We start from the raw sequence: 20,768 nt of genomic DNA, 5'->3' as shown, positions 1-20,768 counted from the left end.
AGAAGGATTTCTAAATGGGAAACAAGGGATACATGGCTTACTATCAGGATATAGGAAAGCAGTAAATGTAAGGAAACAACAAACTTCTCTGAAAGTACAGAATGTTTCTAACACTCTCTACCAAAGTAGCCTCTTCATAACACTAATCAGTATCATCTTAGTCTAGAACTTAATAACTTTAGTTTAACTTTGTCTCCCATCAAGTAATCTTAACGTAAATCTGTTTTTGTTCTAAACACTTGTTTTATTTCATTTTTAAAAACTTTTTATCTTAAAAACAAATAACTTCAAACTTACAGAAAAGTGCAAAGAATAATAAAATAACCTGGAATACCCTTCACCTAAGATTCACTAGGTGTTAGTATTTTGCCACATCTGTGTTAGCCTTCGATAGATTGATGGATAGATGTGTACATAGGTTTACATAAATCTAGTCGTCATCTATTTTCTTTAGTTTTTATTTTTAATATTTTTTTTAATTTGGCTGTGCTGGGTCTTAGTTGCAGCATGTAGGATCTAGTTCCTTGACCAGGGTTCGAACCTGGGCCCCCTGCATTGGGAGCTCAGAGTCTTAGCCACTGAACCACTAGGGAAGTCCCAATTTTTATTTTTAATTGGAGAATAATTGCTTTACAATGTAATGTTGGTTTCTGCCATACAACAATGTTAATCAGCCATGAGTATACATATGTCCCTATCCATTCTTATAAGTGGTAAACTGTACCATGAACACGCACACATAAGATGGATACGTTAAAAAAAAGACAAATATATTAACTGTTATGCATTATTATTCTTTCTGCTGAACCACTTGAAAGTACGTTGCAGAGTCCATGGCCCTTTACCCTAAATACTTCAACATATGTTTCCTAAGAACAAAGACATATATTTAAAAAATCATACTATAATACAGAATGGGAACAACACTATTAAATATCACAGAGTCCATATTCAAATGCACGAATTGTCTCCAGAGCAGACTTCATGGAATCTTTTTTCCTGATCTAGTGCCCAATCCAGGATCACATGTGGCTTTCAGTCTGTCTCCTAAGTCTCCTTTTATCTGCATCAGCTCCTCAGACCTTTTATTTTCATTTTTAAAGACACCTATTGTTTTCTTTCTAATTTTACAAGCAATATATGTTCATTGCAGACAACAGTTCCTCACCATTTCTTTTTCTTTAATGATACTTGCTGTTTTAGAGATAAAAGTAATAGTAATTTTGAAAGGCACTTTTGCTGACAACATTTTAAAAGGGGAATGTGATTTATATGATTTTAGATTTTGTTTTAGAAAATCATTCTTCATATTGTAGTGTGTATATACATTTATACTGAAAAAATTTTCAAAATTAGAAATGTGGATTTTTACCCACATTCTTCATAATAAAAACCAAAACAATTGGCAGTGAATTACTGGTTTCCTTTTATAAAGGATAACTTATTAACTATTAATTAGGTACCAAATTTAATTATAATGTTTAAATATATAAAAATTAAAAAAAAAAAACTTTTCACGGACATTTTGTTTAAAATTCTACACTAAGACAACGAATCTCAATAGAGAAAATAGGCAAGACCTATGAACAGGAAATGAATGGAAGAGGTGACTCAAAGACCACTGGACATGAAGAGAAGTTCGATTTCATAAGTAACTAAAGAAATGCACATTAAGACAATAATAAGGGACTGCTTTGTATCTATTATATTGGCAACATTTTGAAAGCCATATAATGCCAAGGGTCCCTACTCTAGCTGGCATTTAGGGCAGGCCAGGTACACAGTTACTAGCAACTTATGATGTATCTCGTCTGGCTCAGAAAGATGAGCTGGGAAAATCCTATTTGTTTCTTGGGACTCTGTATTTAGCAGTGAGCAAGTTAGAAAGGAGAATAAGAGTCAGATGAGGCAGAGCAGAGCCAGAGGGCCAGAGTGATGCGTCTGGCAGTCAGAGCAATGAGAGGAGAAGCTTGGGGCAGGTGGTGAAGCCTGATTCTGCAAAGAACACAGCACCCCGCCACCCACCTTCCCATCCCTCGCCGCACAGAGTGATTTATAACAACTATCAGAGGGGCCATGAGGGACACCATGGGAGCCAAATGATTCATCTCAGTTCCTGCCAGCTTCCCAGCTCCTCATCCTGTGCAGCTTTGGGTATTCTCTAGCTCTCTCCTTCAGTGGAGTATAGTGAGGGTGTATTGGGGCAAGAAGACAAGACAAAAGAAGACCTTGATAATTTAAAAGGAAAATGACTTCAAAGATGCTTAAACTTAGCTAAACAATCAATCACATGTGAAGGCAGAATAAAGACATTCTTGAACAGGTCGTGAGAATCCACCCTAAAATACCAGATGAATTCAGGATGTTTCTTGATAATTTTTTTTTAATGCCAACATTTAATCAAAATCACTTAAAATTTTCTGAAGTCATAGTAAGTCAGTAATGCCTGGTATTGAAAAGATGAATTAAAACCCAGACTTTACACTAGCCAGTCTTTCAACATCTGTTCAGACACTGTTCTAGCTTGTCACTAAAAGTATATTGAAAAATTAGAATATTCTAAGTATGATAAATAAGACATGGACCAGGTTGGCCTCAGGGTGTTGAAGGAGCAGTATAAGAGTCAGACAGGAAAGGAAAACAAACTGTGGAAAATTCTGAAAGAGACAGGCATACCAGACCACCTGACCTGTCTCTTGAGAAACCTGTATGCAGGTCAGGAAGCAACAGTTAGAACTGGACATGGAACAACAGACTGGTTCCAAATAGGAAAAGGAGTATGTCAAGGCTGTATATTGTCACCCGGCTTATTTAACTTCTATGCAGAGTACATCACAAGAAACGCTTGGCTGGATGAAGCACAAGCTGGATTCAAGACTGCCGAGAGAAATATCAATAACCTCAGATATGCAGATGACACCACCTTTATGGCAGAAAGTGAGAAAGAACTAAAGAGCCTCTTGATGAACGTGAAAGAGGAGTGTGAAAAAGTTGGCTTAAAGCTCAACATTCAGAAAACGAAGATCATGGCATCCGGTCCCATCACTTCATGGCAAACAGATGGGGAAACAGTGCAAACAGTGGCAGACATTATTTTGGGGGGCTCCAAAATCACTGTAGATGGTGATTGCAGCCATGAAATTAAGACACCCCTTGGAAGGAAAGTTATGACCAGCCTAGACAGCATATTAAAAAGCAGAGACATTACTTTGCCAACAAAGGTCCATCTAGTCAAGGCTATGGTTTTTCCAGTAGTCATGTATGGTTGTGAGAGTTGGACTATAAAGAAAGCTGAGTGCCGAAGAACTGATGCTTTTAAACTGTGGTGTTGGAAAAGACTTTTGAGAGTCCCTTGGACTGCAAAGAGATCCAACCAGTCCATTCTAAAGGAGATCAGTCCTGGGTGTTCATTGGAAGGACTGATGTTGAAGCTGAAACTCCAATACTTTGGCCACCTGATGCCAAAGAACTGACTCATTTGAAAAGACCCTGATGCTGGGAAAGATTGAAGGCGGGAAGAGAAGGGGACGACAGAGGATGAGATGGTTGGATGGCATCACCCACTCAATGGACATGAGTTTGAGTAAACTCCAGGAGTTGGTGATGGACATGGAGGCCTGGTGTGCTGCAGTCCATGGGGCTGCAAAGAGTCGGACATGACTGAGCGACTGAACTGAACTGACTGAAGTATGATAAATAAGACGTGGACCAGGTTGGCCTCAGAGTGTTGATGGAGCAGTAGAAGAGTCAGCCAAGAAAGGAAAACTGCTGATGTTCTAGAGCACATGACAAGGACGTAACAATAGAGGCAGATTCCAGGTACAGTGGGGGCAGAGAAGACCACTGCAAATCCAGGACTGTCTTTAGGGAGGGGCTCTATTTGAGCGACGTGTGGAAAGATACAGTAGGAAGCAGACTGGGATGCAGGTGGAAGATGCTGGGGGGATGGACTTGATGGAGAAGCTTTTGGAACACCTGCAAGGCCAGGAAGCAAGAAATGGGATGTCATTCAAAAATGCTGAAATGTGGGGACGAACAGAACCTGAGGCTGAAGTGGAGTTCAGGAGTAGAACACTCAAAACAACTTAAGGGAAAGTAACTCAGATCAGAGCAGGCTGAAAACAATGTGAAGTAGGAACAACCCACCAACTTTTCTTCGGCAGATGTGATAACTTGAGCAGGCTCAAACCAACCGAATGGGAATATGCTTGGAGATAGAATGAAAATGAGACCCCCAAATCTGCATGCACAGGATTCTTATGCACAGTAAAGTTGGCAATTACTACTGAAGCAGGAGTCCTAAAGTGGGAAGGGAAAAAATGTATTACAATACTTACAAAACAGTAAACCGATGACTACCAGCAAATGAAGGAAGTATCTGTGCTTATAAGTGCAAAGTATTAATACAACTATTCCAATCAAGTTGCTAGAAACAACAACAACAAAAAAACAGGATGGTGTCTTGAAAGTATGTCAAATAGAATATGACTGGTGACAGTATTGAAGGGTGGGGACTTTGCAGAAAGTATAAATGGTTAATGGTTTGTATTACGGGAACTTCCCGGGAAGAGGTGAAATTTTAAGGAAGTGTGGGATGAGATCCATCTAACTGAGGAAGTAAAACTATTCCTGCTTCGAAGGTAGTTTTAAAGCAAAAGAGTCTTAACTTGGTCTTGATTTTCTAAAGTATTTTAATACTACAAATAAATCATGTTAGTTAAAGAGTCCTTTTCCACAGTAGGAGACAATAGGAATTTTTAGAATTTTATTTTAAAGTTTGTAGTACAGAAAAGTGTATTAAAGTAATTAAATACATGGAATCCATAAGTAACACCTCATTAAAATATCCTAACTGGTTTGGTTATTTTGGCCACATATAATGAGTCAAAGGGCTCTGTTTCAGCTGAGGGGCTAAAAGATTAACATTGAAAAACAGAAAGTACTGATATAACAGCCCATATTTGCCAGTCTCCTTGAGGCTATGAGGAAGGTAGACCCCCGTTTTGACAATGGTTTCAATTACCGTTGCTACGGTGATTTGCATGTTATTAACCTGGATAGACACAAATCTATGTATTGAGAAGGGCTTCCCTGGCTCAATTTCACATGGCTCAGATAACAGAAGTTCCTCCTGAAAGCTGAAAACTCAAGAGCACTTGTACTATGGGTGAAATATTGAGAATGATCACAGAAGCTATCCTCCTCCCAAAATGATGAGTTCGATGAAAAGAAATTAACAAGCTGTGTCGGGGCGCCGCACGTGATCAGCCGTGCTTGCTAAGTCTGTCTGTTGGTTGTTGCTATGGCTACGAAAAGCCAGTGGAACCCAATGAGCTGTCTGCAAGCAGTTGCTGGGAGGACCAGCCATTTTACTTATGGAAAACAGGGTGGCATATTCTGTCGAGCTTTACCCTGGAAGGAGCATTTTTTAAAAAAATCTATTTGAGGGAAGAGAGAAGCGGTGGGCATGTTAGTATACAATTAGCACAGCCAGGCATGCCTACCAGCTGCCGTTTGGACAAGCTGTTGACTGCTTTTCCTAGTAGCTGATCTGAGAACGTGGAATGCAAGGAGATAACGCTGCCTATCTGCTATCACACAGCAGGAAAGGTTTTTGTCTTGGGAAGGCTCGCCTGGCCTGCAGTGTTATCTCGGCAGCTCTCTAGCTGCTTACCCTGAAAACTACTGACCCCGCAGGAGGTGTTTCCGGCTGCAAACACCGGTCCGCTGCGTGGCTGTTGCGTATGAGTGGCAGGTCTGAAGAAGCAGGTGTGTGCTCCGATGGGCACTGGACTGTAACGCGGGCGGACGCGCTCGGGTTTACCTGCTTCCTGTTAACAGATTGTTGGCTCAGAGAGCATCTGCCTGCACACTGAGGCCGAGGCTGAGAAGGAGGGTCCCCGTGTAGCCACTTGACTGACAGAGGTAAGCCTTTTTGTCCTTTCTCCAGCACAGCATAACAATAACTCCGGGCAAAACTTCACCTAGACGTTTACATTCATTGTTGGTTCTTTGGCTTTACCAAGGCAACACACACACAGACACACACACACACACACACGCAATAATGTCCGAGACAGAATTTTTTTAGTAAGTTCAGGTTCTAGAAATCATAGCGATTAAAAAAAAAATTCCTAATATATATGCCTTGGGGTTTCAGATAAAAATTTGCTGTTCTAACGCACCATGATGGCTTGTCTTTTTGGACAACCTTCATAATCAACAACCTTTCTCCTTTAGAAACAATAGAGGCTTTTATAACCTGCACTTTGACATACATTAAGACAAGTACATTGAAAATCAGGGCTGGAAAACTGTGAAGCATTTATTTTTAAGCCTCTGAAATGATGTATTTAACTCTTAACACACCTCTATATACATTTACATTAAGGAAGTCTGTTCCCTATGTAGATCATAACAGCCAGTGACTGATCATGTCCCCTGCTTACTCTGAGCAGACTCTTGGTGTACTGTTTGATTTAGTTGGGGGTAGTTGCAAAGCAAATAGTGTAGGTATTGGAAGCTACTCACACGTCCTCCCTGAGTATCATGCATGCCACGCTAGCCCAGAACACAACACCCTCATTGTGTGCCTTAGCTTGGAATCCAGGCAAAGAAAGGAAGTGAATCGCTGCATTCACTGAGTTCAAGCACAGCATTACTATGTGACAGTAAAACTTCTTTTATTGGACAACTTTTCTCACAAGCAGATAGGTTTCAGAGAGAGAGAGAGTGAAACCAAAAACTCAACACTCCTCTGACAGATGTACTAATATTTGCAGTGGATGTTTGCTATCCATTGCTACATGATAATAGCACAGATTTTGAATTGCAGTAGGAATTGCTCCTTACCGAGTATAATCTCTTAGGAACAAAGAGGCTACTGGGGGTTGAAATTGGTCAGTCAAATCGAAATTCCTGGTAAGGAAATGATCAAATAATGATTAAGTTCTACTTCAGCAACATTTCAGTTTTAGGTAAATCACTTCTGTTGTTGGTGTATTGGAAAATGTCAGATCATTTACAATGCTATAGAAAGTATTTAAGGAAAAATATTGTGTTGAAAATTGAATAAAAACCTGTAAATGCTAAAGATGAAATCTACCATGAAGTGTAAAATAAATAGGATCTGAGATCTACTTCTAAGAAATATGTCTTTATTTGCTATCCTTTTACTCAACATGTGAATGACATAGGATACACCTTTTAAGTATGATAATATAATTTTCATAGTTATGTATGAGTATACATCACCTGTTTCACAAATATAGCAATGTCATTATGCCTTCAGATAAGAGAGTTATAGAGCACAAGGAGAATAGTTTAGAAACTTCTGTTCTAAATGTCACCAATAATCAAGAAACAGAAATATTCAAAAAATTCAAGATATGAGCAATCTCAGTCCAGAAAATCATCTCCAAACATTTAACGATAAGAGCTCTAACTAGGAATATTGCTTGTGTGTGTGAGACAATGTATAGGCTATAATAGTGAGGTGATAGTGTTGTACTTCACTTACGTTTAACTTTCAAAGCAAAGTTGAACTAACAGACTCAGTTTTGAGTCCAATTTTATAAATAACATCAGCCAAGAAAGTGAGTCTGCTATAGCAAAAGGAAAGGTGGGGAAAGTCTTTCATCAACTTAATTCCTGTTGAAGCTTTGCATGGCAAAAGGAATTTTTAGAATTAACACAGTGAAAAGCGCTGCAGCAGAGAGGATCTTGTATTAGATTTTCTTGGGGGAGTTTTTAGAAGAACCAGGTGTGACATACTGAAGGTTGTCTGCTGTTGCCTTTGCGTGGCACCATATGTGACGGGAGTCAGACTCTGGGAAGAGGGACGCACAGACTTTATACCTGTGCTTTCTTCCCCTACGTTAATAACCTTTGAGGTGATGTGCTCTGAAAGATTAGCAGTCTCGGTCCGCGACTGCACAGCCCATCTGCATAGTTATGAACGCCAACAATTTTGAGAAGAAGACTCAGAGGTGTAAATCCCTATCTTTCAAGACTCCGCAGCTTTGACTGTTTTCTGCTACTTCCCAACGCCCCTGCTAGCAATAGCAAATACTTTGTAATTTCCCAAATGCACTATACCAAACTTTGGCAAAGCCTGTCTCCTCTGTATAGATTTTTTCTTTAAATCATCCCCACAGTGGCAGCCACCTGCCAGGCACCCTTCAAAATCCAGCTAGAATGTCTCCCCTCACAACTTCCTCACCTTCTGCTTCAGCTCCAGCCGATCTTACGTCCGTAGTGCTGCCCACTACACCCAATTGCATTTGGCTCTGCTCAAGGGCTTCCAGAGTATTACTGACCTCTGAACGTACTTGGTCGAGTGTCTAGAACTTGGCATTCTGATATTGTACTGGTAACCTCGACTTCACTGTTTTCCTGTTCGTTACCATAAATATGGGCTTGATCTTGAAATGGAAGTCCTATTATCGATTATACTGCATTTGATCAGAGAAACTCAAAACATCTAAAAACAGCAATGAGCCTTTAATTTCCCTGATTTCAAATTGTAGCTTCAAGATCACAATTTAATAGAAGGAATACATGTCCTGTAATACATCTGAATTTTCTCAAGGAAAATTTTACAATATGTAAGTTTTAAATAAAACCAACTTAAAAGCTTTAATATCTAGAAGATACTATTTTTCTACTTGTAGCTATTACAGAATTTGCAGGGGGAAATGAGCACATTAAATATCCCTATTAGAAATAGGCTCTAAAATCAGGTCACTTAAAATTAATGTTGAATTGATGATGATTAGTAGTTGATTATAAAAATGTTAGTTATGGAATTGTTTTCCATAAAAGTCAGAGGAAAGTAGAGGCCATGAACTGGAAAGAAACCAAAGGATTAATGCCTACAATAGCAGAATTTCTGTTGATTTTCCATGTAAACCTGAAAGGTTACAGATAATAACTAGTTACATTATACTTTTCCGTAACGTGAGTTCCTGGGTGATGGAGAATTGTTACACTCTTATACAGGTATGCGTTTGGTTATAGAGACGTCCCACTCTTTTTTCTATATTAGATGGCATGATTGTTATTTTTTAAAGCCTAAATTTTTACAGACTTTTTATGGAAAATTTATCACAATGTTGTAATAAAAATAAGAATGCATCAAAAGTTACATTAAGAATGAATAAATATATAATCCCTCATCTGTAAGATACTCACCTAAAAAGCAAAAGTTGGAATTAATATAATATGAATTCTTGTACACAAAGTAGCAAAGATTAGGGAATTTAAAATATCCAAATGTTTGTAATTACTAAGCCAAATATTTAGGAAACCACCTAAATTCATATTTCATATTTTTTACACTATTTTCCAACATTGAACTTTATAATCAACATAAGATATATAGTAACTCTTAAGTATCTTGCTGTCCTTTAAAGGCTTATTTTTACTATCTTCTAGCTGTTATTAATATAAAGCATGCTAATTAAATAATAGTTAAAGTTGAAATTGGTTCTAGTAGTCTTAAAGACTAACCATGTGTAATCAATTATTTTATAGTGTATATAGTAATTAGATTTCAGGAAACATGATTCCATAGTATTTCTGTATCATTTTTAAGATTTTCTTATTTGAATAACTAAGTTGAATATCAATATACTTATATGTATGACATATAAGTATGTTGACATTCAAATGAAATGAATGTGCTCCTTGAATTTTATAATGAAGTAATGTAATATATAATTGTATTAGATAATTTTCTAAAAGTTCCTCAATTAATAATAGATGTCTGTTAAATTCTAAATTGTTACTGCAAAGAATAATATGGAGATTTTCAAGATCCCTTTATATTTCTGAGAAAGTTAAGACATAGCTATTAGGGAACACTTCTATAATTAATTGAGTTCTAAATATTGATGGATAAGAACCCTCATTCCAGATTAAGCTCATTTAAGATGATCTTATTTGATATATGACAGAGAATCATCAAAAAGAGAGTTTTATTTTGAGTTTCAACATCATGATATACAGTATGGAATTGCATTATACTTTACCCTAGTCTTCAAAACAGAAGTTTTGTCAACCAAGAATTTAGTCAAAAAAACAGTGGTTTCTTTTTCCCCATACAGGTCTGATATGATATTGATCCAGGATTAATTTTGCACCTTTGAAAAGCATTATTTGAGCCAAAATCCAGAAATCTTTCACTTTTCCTAACTCTAAGCAAAAGTCTCACTTTCAAAGAAAAATTTCCTACCTCAAAAAAAAAAAAAAAAAATCTAGCCATATTCTCACTATATTTCCTATTTTTTTCTATCCATGTTAGAATTTAAGAAAATTTTATTTTTAATAAGAACATTATTTAAATTATTATTTTGGGTTTTTAATGTGCACTGTTGCTTACTTTTAAAATTTTTGACTTTTTGAGTAACCTAGACATTCAGTTCTTCTAACTTTCCTTTGAGATGTCTTCTCAACAGCTGGTGTAAATTACATGCCAAAAAGACTTTCTTATAATGAATCCGATCCTCTGCTTTAAATTGGAAAGTTAATCCAACCAATTAGAAATACTTCTTTTTAGATGTCCTTTCCTGATCAATTTTTCAGGAATGGCTGAATGTGAGGGGCAGAATAAACCTCTCAAGCTCCAAGCCTTCTGACCTTCTACTGAATTTGGTATCTTCTAGAGACAAATGTGGCTTTAAGGATCAGCCAAAAGGAATGCAAACAAACTGTACCGAAAATAGGTTTCTAATCAAGAGCACTTGTTACAAAAATCCCTAAGAGTCCAGGCAGGGAATAGTATAAAGAATGGAAACTTTTTTAATGTATCTACACAAATATATGCAAATGAGACATTCTAAGGAAACACTGGCCAAGTTGCAGAAAATGTATTAGTATAAATGTTCATTCTATCTGCCTCTATAAAGTCACTGTTGCTATTTCTAGTCGGAGGTAGTTATCTTCTTCGGAAACATTTAGTCCTGCGCGGAGGTGGCGGATCGATAGAAACTTGCTTAAGCTTTTGACTATGTTGAGGTCTCATCCTCCACCTGTGGATACATCATCTACTTCTGCCTCTTTGGATTCTTTTGCGATCAGATCTTAATGTTTAATAAGGTTTTCCTTCACTTTATACGTTAACCAAAAAAAATTAAGAAAGCAACGCTTGGTTGTTTGTCAGCGAGCTTTTTCACAGATTATCAAGATGCCTTCACACATCAAAAGATTTCAAATTTCTGCGCTACAGTTAACAAAGGGAAAGAGATTAGATAACAGTTTCAGCTGTTCTTGTGCTAACCGTGTCATCTGGTGAACTGTTTGAGCACTTTCTGAAACAAGCACACATCATCTGTCAGGAATATCATTGCAGTAGAATAAATACTATTATATCCTGTGGGGATAAATAACTTTTGAAAGAACTTGTATAAATCAATAGCATAGCATTACTAGCAGTGAAGACAAAAATTTTATAATTTGATTGTTCTGGAACAGAGTGAATAGACTTGTGTTGGCTGATACACCTCGACCACCGGCTTGAACCAGTTTAGGTAAAGGAAGATGCTGACTGTAGCAAGAACAGGAAAAGGTACAGATTGCTTGCACAGAATTAAAGTTCCAGGGACAACTCAGCTTGCTTTGCAAGGACAGCTGGAAGCTTGTAGGCTCGTAGCAGACAAGTTGATTTATTAAATATTCAGTCAGTATTTGTGGACTGAATGAATGGATCACAGTTTTTCCATTGATGTTGTGCTAATGGCAAATGTTGATCAGAAGATGTTGCTTCAATTTAAAGATTAAAAGGTCACTGACAAGATTTTCTGAGGGTTTTTTTTTTGGAAATCATGAAACTTGAGACAGAAAAAAAGATGGAAAAAATTTTTAATGCTATTATTTAAAAAAATAAAATATAGTGTTTCTGATGAGAAGACTCATATATTTTAACAATGATATAGCAGAAATATAACCAGAAGCTTGGATAAAACTCAAAGGACACACATCATTTAGTGAATAATTCAAATTGATTTCCACTCTTTTAACTTTCTTAAAATCTCTGGTTACCATCACATTCATCAAAATATGATCAACACTAAAGAGTAAAAGTATCTTGCGCTTTTTAGCACAAGATAAAAATGTTAAAACCTAGAGTTACAAAAATTAAAAGGTTTATTTTAAGGCTTTAGGCTTTAGAATATAGTTAAACAGAGAATTCAAGACAGAAAAAGGCATCCATCTGGGAGATTTTTTCAAGTTAAAAACCATAGGAACTGGAAGACCTTCCATGGCCAAAGAAAATTGCTCTGTTTAAACTCAAGAAAACAATGAAAACTGAATAACAAGATTTCAATAAACTGCAGAAAAAATTGCTCAGTTTTTTCAATCCAAAAGATACTACTACTAATAAAAAGTTACATGGACTTTATTCCATGCTAGCTGCTATCTGAAGAGCTTTACATATATTAGCTTTTTGTTGTTGTTGTTGTCACCATACAAAGATTTTACATAGTTACTGACTGTATTTCCCACTCTGAAAGCTTCATGCCCATGACTCATTTATTTTGCAAGTTTGTACCACTTAGTTTTGCTCACTTGTTTTTTTCCTCCACTCAGCTCCTCCCTCTGGCAGCCACCTGTTGGTTCTCTGTATCTATGACTTCTGTTTCTGCTTTGTGAAGTTTACTCATTTGTTTTTTTAGATTCCACATAAAAGTGAAGTCATATAGTATTAGTCTTTCTGTGTCTGATTTATTTCACTTAGACTTTCTAGGCCCATTCATAGGTGTCACAAATGACAACATTCCATTCTTTCTTAGGGCTGAGTAATATTCCATATATTACTCTGTATGTGTGTGTGTGTGTGTGTACTTATGTATGTACACACATTCCACATCTTTATCCATTCATCTTGTGATGGACATTTAGGTTGCTACTGTGTGTGGCATTTACTCTGTGCTGGCTACTACCCCAAGAACTTTACATATATTAACTTTTAATGAAGGATCTGAGAATTCATGAAGCTTTTAAGCGTATTTTAACTGGAATTTTCCATAATGGGATCTTAAATTAGTCCCCAAAGAGGGACTGAATGAATAGCACATTTAGTTGCTCCTTCTAAGATGCTCTCGTATCAGTTTGTAAATTATATTATTTTTATCTAATTTTCCCTATATGTGTTTTCCCTATAAGTGTCTTATCTTTCCATATGAAAGTGAATTCCATGAGGGAGTGATGGTGTTTTATGTCCATTTCACCTCCATCAACTTGTCATGGGAATGGCCAAGAGTAGATGAGTTTGGATGATTAGCCCAAGTAGTCTGCTAAATCAATTTCAACAAGACATCAAGGAAAAGAGATGGAGTCAAGGTAATAAAAACTGTATGTGATTCCATGTAACCATCATGAGAATGAATTCAGTTTACATATCTTTAAATGTTTGTTGTTCTTTGCTATGGTTTTACTATTTGTTTGTTTTTGGTTAGTATACTTTTCATTCAAAGCACTAAGTTAAATGTCAGAGCCAGTCTTCTTAATACATGGGACCTCCTCAACAGAGGAAATCATGACACGACCAAAAATGTTCCTGCTCACTTAAACCACTTTAGACTTTTTCCCCAGAATTTAATCTCCTGAACAAGTTAACTATATGTTTGTATATCTGACAATCAAGGAAACAATAAAAATGTGGGAAAGCACGTTATCTCCTTTACCAGAAAAACTGTTATTCATTTGTTGAAAATCTGTTTTGGGAAAAGGGTTTTTTCTTAGATCAAAACTTCAGATGACTGGTAATATATTCTGAATTCTTTGACACTGACTTTACTTAGAAACATGACTTTTTATATTATATGTAGTCTACTATATGTAGTTCAACTTCCTTTCAAACATAAATTTAAATTTAGAAGACTAACATAACTGATTTATATAATTAACATGACTTTTTTTCTTGAATTTAAAAAACCTTCCTTCTGAAGTGAACAACATGCTTTTAATACTTTTATACATTTTAAATTAACTTTTAGATTTATTGGCAGCAGAGAGGCGTTTTGTCATTCTCGTTTTATAAATAAAAGTAAATGAAAAAGCCATGAATAATCTAATTTAATTTGAAAATCTCCCTCCTTTTGACCCAAAGTTCCAAATGTCCTCTCATATTGACAGTTCCCTGGTAAAATAATTGCACCTGGTGTATGTATTTTTATGTGATGTATTAACACATCATAATCATTTTGAACCCTAAACTTTTGCTTCCTTTGGGATGAACTGGGAAAGCATACCCCTGAAACTCTTGTTCACTCCTCCTGGCACTAACATTTAACTTTGCAACTGTCAAGAACTGAAAGATTACAATCATAAAATTAAGCTTCCTGGGGAGTGTTCCATTCAGGAACTGCCTTGCTCCCAGACTCCTCTGCATTCTGTTTATAACCCAGTCTGTGAGAGGAAGTGCTGACTTCCATGGTCCAGAGAAAGCTTAGCGGGGAGGAGAGGACAGGAGCTTAACAATGAGGGCCCAGGAGGATCCCAGTACTCCAAGGTATTTGCTATCGGATGAGGTCATTCAACTAAAAGAGCTAGGAGTTCAGCATAAATTAGAAAAAGTCACATGTTCTGATTTCCAACCAGAAGTAAAGCATTTATTTTGAAAATTCAAGTTCTAATTTTAATGACAGAAACTGAAATACAGTTTATGCTCTTTTCCTCTTCTAACTATTACAAAGACCTCAGTTCAGCTCAGTTCAGTCGCTCAGTCGTGTCCGACTCTCTGCAACCCCATGAACCGCAGCACGCCAGGCCTCCCTGTCCATCACCAGCTCCCGGAGTTCACTCAAACTCATGTCCATCGAGTCAGTGATGCCATCCAACCATCTCATCCTCTGTCATCTCCTCCTCCTGCCCCCACTCCTTCCCATCATCAGGGTCTTTTCCAATGAGTTAACTCTTCACATGAGGTGGCCAAAGTATTGGAGTTTCAGCTTCAGCATCAGTCCTTCCAATGAACACCCAGGACTGATCTCCTTTAGAATGGACTGGTTGGATCTCCTTGCAGTCCAAGGGACTCTCAAGAGTCTTCACCAACAGCACAGTTCAAAAGCATCAATTCTTTGGCAGTCAGCTTTCTTCATAGTCCAACTCTCACATCCATACATGACTACTGGAAAAAGACCTATACCAACGCTATTCTCTTTTACAACAAAATCTGAGTTCCTATGAAGCTCCATGTCTTACATTTTAGGGAGATATGGCAGGTACAGAAATGAAATATTGATGTATCCAATAAGTTTCAAATTAGAACAATTTCCATGACCCAACTTAGTCTTCTTTAATGAAACACTTGCACAGTTCATATACAGAACCAACATTCTGTTGTTTGGCTCCCTGTATATTATTTTGTGTTATGAGAAAAGTAAAGCACTTTTTGAGAAATTAGTGCACACTCTTATGTAATGCATCTCACAGAGTGACAGTATTTTATCTGGCCAACAAAACAGAATGGTTTGTTGTTGACTAACATTAAAAAACGTCACTTCCCAAAAGGTCAGATTACTATATAGTTGGTCAGTGCATTCTGTAGGGAAATAAAATCAGAATTGCATCTGACAAGTAGAATGTCAGGGACAGACAATTTGAAGACTATCCTCAAACTAGATTTGCCCAGCAAACACATCAGAACTGTGAGTCCATAACTGCTAAGTAGACTAAAATATCTCGAGTCCCCTGTTCCTGCAGCTAGCCTTGACCACACACTGACAAGAGTCTCTAACTCCCGTTTCTTCCCAGACTTCTGAGGATTGTTGTCTCAATTGCTGGTATGTTCACATCAATTAGTTGGCATCTGATTTTATCTGATATTGAAAAGGCTTTGATAGGGAAAATAGAGGATGAGAGAGATGCTAAGTTCTGAGAACAATGTAAGGAAAGACCAGACTCAAATACAGATACCAGTTTTAACTGCATATTTAAAAATCATTCTTGAATTTTCATATCATTCATCTTGTTCATTTATTGCATCCTCAAGGAACTACAGCGTGTTTAGCATGGATAAAAAGATAAGAAAATGAAACAGAAAGGCACTTAAAAAGCTTATAGTTTAGTAATAGAGATAAGACAGGAACACTAATTTTTATAATTAGAAGATGAAGAGTGATAAGTATTATAAGGGAAGTATAATCATGCATTTATGTATTTCCTCAAAAGACATGCCTTTGTGTAGTTTGGTATTGAGCAAAAGTTATTTTTCCCATTGAAGTTATGAGCACTACTAGTTCAATTTTGCTGGGAAAAATAAATAAGGATTAAAAAAAATAAATTATCTCAAAGGGTTTTTGAGGCTTAACTGGATTATAAAGGTTAAGTGTGTAGAATGGGCCCCAGCATGTGGAAGATACTCATGAAGTGTAGCAATTTTGCATTGGCCAAAAAGTTCGTTGAGGTTTTTGGTACCATCTTAGAGACAAACCTGAATGAACTTTTTGGGCAACCCAATATTATTAGCAATCATGTATATATAAACGAGTTAAGTAGGCATGTGCTGTGCAGGCTCTGCAAGTTCAGTGGTGACTTGCCAGACTCAGTTCTTGAGAACAGTTCACAGTCTTCAGGGATGAGGGAAAGGATGCTAAGGATGACCAAAAAGTATCACAAATGCCAATACAGAGGTGAGGGAACACTCAGGTCAACTCTTCTAAGTGTTTGGGCTGCATCTCAAACAAGGACTGCTCAGCAGTCTTAAGAATGGGTGATTCTCACTCAGAGTGGTATGGTACTCATAGAAATGTAGGGCATGCACAGGATCCACCGTGCTTGTTGCGGGGGTGCTCCCGAGGTATCAACAAGGAAACATTTGGGGCATAAAGAATAAGTGGGCTCTTGTCTTGGAACGCACTGAGCTCCGTGATTGACAAACAGCATGTGCTGAAGCACAGGAGCCAGAAGGAGGTGTTCTAAGGACTGAAAGTCAAGTCGTTGGGTGTGGTTGGAATGCAGGGTGCTCGACATGGACAGAGAGAAGGTAACACGGACAAGAACAGCAGAGCCAGACGGTGGCACCATGTGTCACGCTCGGGTAGATGAGAAGGCTTTGGAAGAGTTCAAACAGGAAGGTGAACTACTGTAATAAGATTTCCATTATAAAACCTTTATTCCGGTATAAAGTACAATGAGGGTGGGGGCAGGTGGTGAGACTAAATTCAAGGATTTCACAGAGGATGGTGCAAATTACAGGAAGAACACTGCCCTGGACCTTGATCTTTTATCTTTTAAGGATGTGAGACATGAGATTGGAGTTTCAGAAACTTCAGGAAACTTTGATTATCTGTGTTGAAATTTCATACAAATGGGAATTGCCATGTAATAGGCAAAGCCTGATGCAAAATGAAACTATGAGACTCCTTATTCAAAAATTATTAATAATTTCGAGTTGAAGACCATAAAGTATTATACCCAGCATCTGCCCTTTCTAAGCACAGGACCAGGTATAAATGCTCAGGTAGTGGTTGTTGTTAAGTTGCTAAGTTGTGTCTGACTCACTGTGACCCCATGGACTGTAGCCTGCCAAGACTCCTTTGTCCATGGGATTTCCCAGGCAAGAATAGTGGAGTGGGTTGCCATTTCCTTCTCCAGGGGATCTTCCTGGACCAGGGATTGAACCCATGTCTCCTTCATTGGCAGGTGGATTCTTTACTTCCGAGGCACCACAGGTCCATAAAGCCAACCCTGCACACAACTTGCATTTTTACTCATCAGATGTGAACACACTTACCTTTTGTGCATCAAACTCAATGGACTTAATGAGTAATGAATTTGACTACCACTACTGGCAGCCACTTTTCCTGGTTGGAGGAAAATCAGCTTCTCCCCAGGCTGGGGCCCTTGGGAGGCATGAGTCCTGCCATACCCTTCCCATACTCCACATGATAGGGATAGGTAGGGAAAGGTCATCAGAACATCATCACCTGGACCTCTGCATCATGTCAAGGGGGCCCTTGAAGTTCCCAACATGGGAGGGATCTGAAAGCTCCTCATTTCTCTTCTACCTTCTAGAAAACCCTCTCTCCCCACCTTTCCAGTGGTGAGAGGGCATTCCAGCATGGAAGTGGGAAGATTGAGCCTTCCCAGAGGATGGGGGAAGGAGAACTGGGTCAAGGAAGCATAACCTGGACCTCTCTCAGATAAGCCAAATAGCTCGAGAGTTTGGGGTGGACTGTGTGCCTGCAGTTCTATGTCCAGGCCAATGCTTGAAGATGCATTTGGATTTTTGTATTTACGGATTTCTGTGAATGGACAGTCCTCGACCCTAACAGTGTCAACATACTGATCAGTTTCAGACTTTCCCTGTAGTATATCACAAATGGAAGTAGGGTCTGCCTCACTGAATAGTACCAGGTGCCAAGAGGGCCTCAGACACTCAGGAATGTGAGTGTGCCCCCCAAGACCCCCTACCCTGATCCCATTTGCCCTTTCTCCTCCTCCATCTGTCTCCATTCTCCTTCCGTCTGATGTCATTTATTCATGTGGTTGTTGTAAAAATCCAAATTACAGTTTGAAGTCCCAGTTAATTGTATTTAGTAAACAATTTTATGCTCATTATTGTTGGTTGCTGATTTTTAAAGGTCAGTAAATTACAGTATGAATTAAGTACTTTTTAAGTTTCAATAGCCCATAACTGCTTTTCCCTTTCTATGAGCCTTGTCAAAGACAAATTTTCTCTAATTCTGCATCAAAGTCCCTGCAGTTTTTTTTTTAAACAAAGAGCCAAGTATGTTAAGTGTTGGTAGTCTATTGAATAGTTAGGTCATTTCCAAATAAAATAAGATTTTGAAACATTTACTACTAAACACTAATTTCCTTTTACAGAGAAACTCAAGAGATTTGGGACTATAAATGAATAATGTTTGGTGCCATCCTAAAATGTTCTAAGAAAGCAAGGGTTTTAGAAATTATCACTGGTATTTATGCTCACCAATCTATAAAATGCTAATATAAAAGTTAGTTCTAGGTTGCTAAAGGAAAGTAGGAAGTGTGTTTTCAGTACATCTAAGGCTAAATACCAGTACGAGACCAATAGTCAACAAGTACCATAAGGGAAAGTTGAAAAGAACTTTGAAGAGAGAGTTCAAGAGGGCGTGAAACCGTTAAGAGGTAAATGGGTGGGGTCCGGCCCATGGATGGTGTGAGGCCAGTAGTGGCCCCCCGCGCGCTGGGCCCGGGTCTTCCCAGAGTTGGGTTGCTTGGGAATGCAGCCCAAAGCGGGTGGTTAAAAAAAAGAAAAAGGTATGAAAAAATACTAAAAAGAGTTATGCATGATCAGGATTTTCTAAAATTGGATTACAATTAGTTAGATAAATGGATTTTGTTAGGAATGACACAGTCATAAGAAAACTGGTTACAGTCAACTAGGTCCAAGATGGCAGAGCTGACTTTCTCCAGACCTGGAGCCTTGGTATTTACGCCCACTGTGACATAGCAACAAGCTAAATGATACCCCCATCAACATTGACTAAATCTGACCAAATGTTCTAAACCCTTTAAATTGATCTTTTCAATAAAATTTCCTGAATAGAATTCTTTTGAAGTTCTTTTGACCTCTAGCTAATATTGGGGTGCTTCAGAGGGCCCCTGAAACATTCCAAAGAGAGATATTAAACTGTGTTTATTTGGTTGGTTAAATTACATGAAGAAGATTATCAGATGAGTAATAAATCTGCTCATGTTATAATGTCAGAGAAGGCAATGGCACCCCACTCCAGGACTCTTGTCTGGAAAATCCCATGGACAGAGGAGCCTGGTAGGCTGCAGTCCATGGGGCCGCGAAGAGTCTGACACAACTGAGCAACTTCAGTTTCACTTTTCACTTTCATGCATTGGAGAAGGAAATGACAAACCACTCCAGTGTTCTTGCCTGGAGAATCCCAGGGACGGGGGAGCCTGGTGGGCTGCCATCTATGGGGTCACACAGGGTCAGACACAACTGAAGCGACTTAGCAGCAGCAGCAGGGGCAGGCAGGGAGGAGCCTGCAGGGTAGAGTAAGGTCCGGTCATGGGCGTGGCCTTCAAAGGCTGTAAGTGTAGGCTTGTGATTTAACATCTTTCAACCACAGGTCTGGAACCAGGTAAATGAGGATATTATGCCTGGGTCATAGGCCTAATAGTTCTAGTACATGAAATAAGTCATGCAAAAGTACCCACAACAGTGCCTAGCACATAACTGGCTCTCAATAAATGACAACTCTGCCATCAAAAGTCTTCTGGGATGAAAGAGAAATGGGGATCTAGCAGAGAGGTCTTGACATGATAGACCTGGATTGGGCCCAGGGCAAAAACTATGTTCTGCAAAATTATCTACATGAATTTCCACAATAGATATTGTAAAGCATCTTAGTATAAAACCCACCAGACTTTCAGTGATCACATAGTTCTTAAACTTGACCTTTAAAACTGAAAGAAGCTTTTAGAAGAATCTAACCCACATACTTCTGTATCTTCTGGTTATCACCAAATTATTTCATGCCAAGGCAAACTTCGCGGTTATTAAGTGAAAACACCGTGTTAGGATAGAATGGGGGAGATCATTGATTTTAAAGATCCTAATTCCAAATAGCCATCCCACTATTAACTGAGCTAATAGAGAAGAATTTTAATGAGCCCTACAATCCCAAAGGACTTGCTCCAGAATGCGTTATAGGGTCTTTTGCCAATAGATTTACCTGCTTAATTATGTTTTTATTGAGCTGATCTAAAACTAATCTTCAAGTCACGTGGTGCTGAGCTTGGTGACCTGCAACTGTTAGGAA

General features: G+C 38.1%; 1 protein-coding gene across 12 annotated transcripts in view; it reads left to right on the top strand.

Moving 5' to 3' along the window:
* The first annotated feature begins 5,353 nt into the window (after nucleotides 1-5,353).
* SORBS2 (sorbin and SH3 domain containing 2) overlaps nucleotides 5,354-20,768 on the top strand; it is a 209,612-nt gene continuing 194,197 nt past the window's right edge. For 4 of the 12 annotated variants that reach the window (XM_040243085.1, XM_040243088.1, XM_040243086.1 and 1 more), the window contains exon 1: nucleotides 5,361-5,925. The gene's annotated coding sequence lies outside the window, so the exon portion shown is untranslated. Of the gene's footprint in view, nucleotides 5,926-20,768 lie in introns of all 12 variants that reach the window. The other 8 variants (XM_040243083.1, XM_040243082.1, XM_040243079.1 and 5 more) reach the window with 5 other exon arrangements.

This window comes from Oryx dammah, unplaced genomic scaffold (assembly GCF_014754425.2).
Source record: "Oryx dammah isolate SB20612 unplaced genomic scaffold, SCBI_Odam_1.1 HiC_scaffold_7, whole genome shotgun sequence".
NCBI lineage: Eukaryota > Metazoa > Chordata > Mammalia > Artiodactyla > Bovidae > Oryx > Oryx dammah.
The sequence above is the reverse complement of the archived record's forward strand: the minus strand, read 5'-3'. Positions and strand labels throughout refer to the sequence as shown.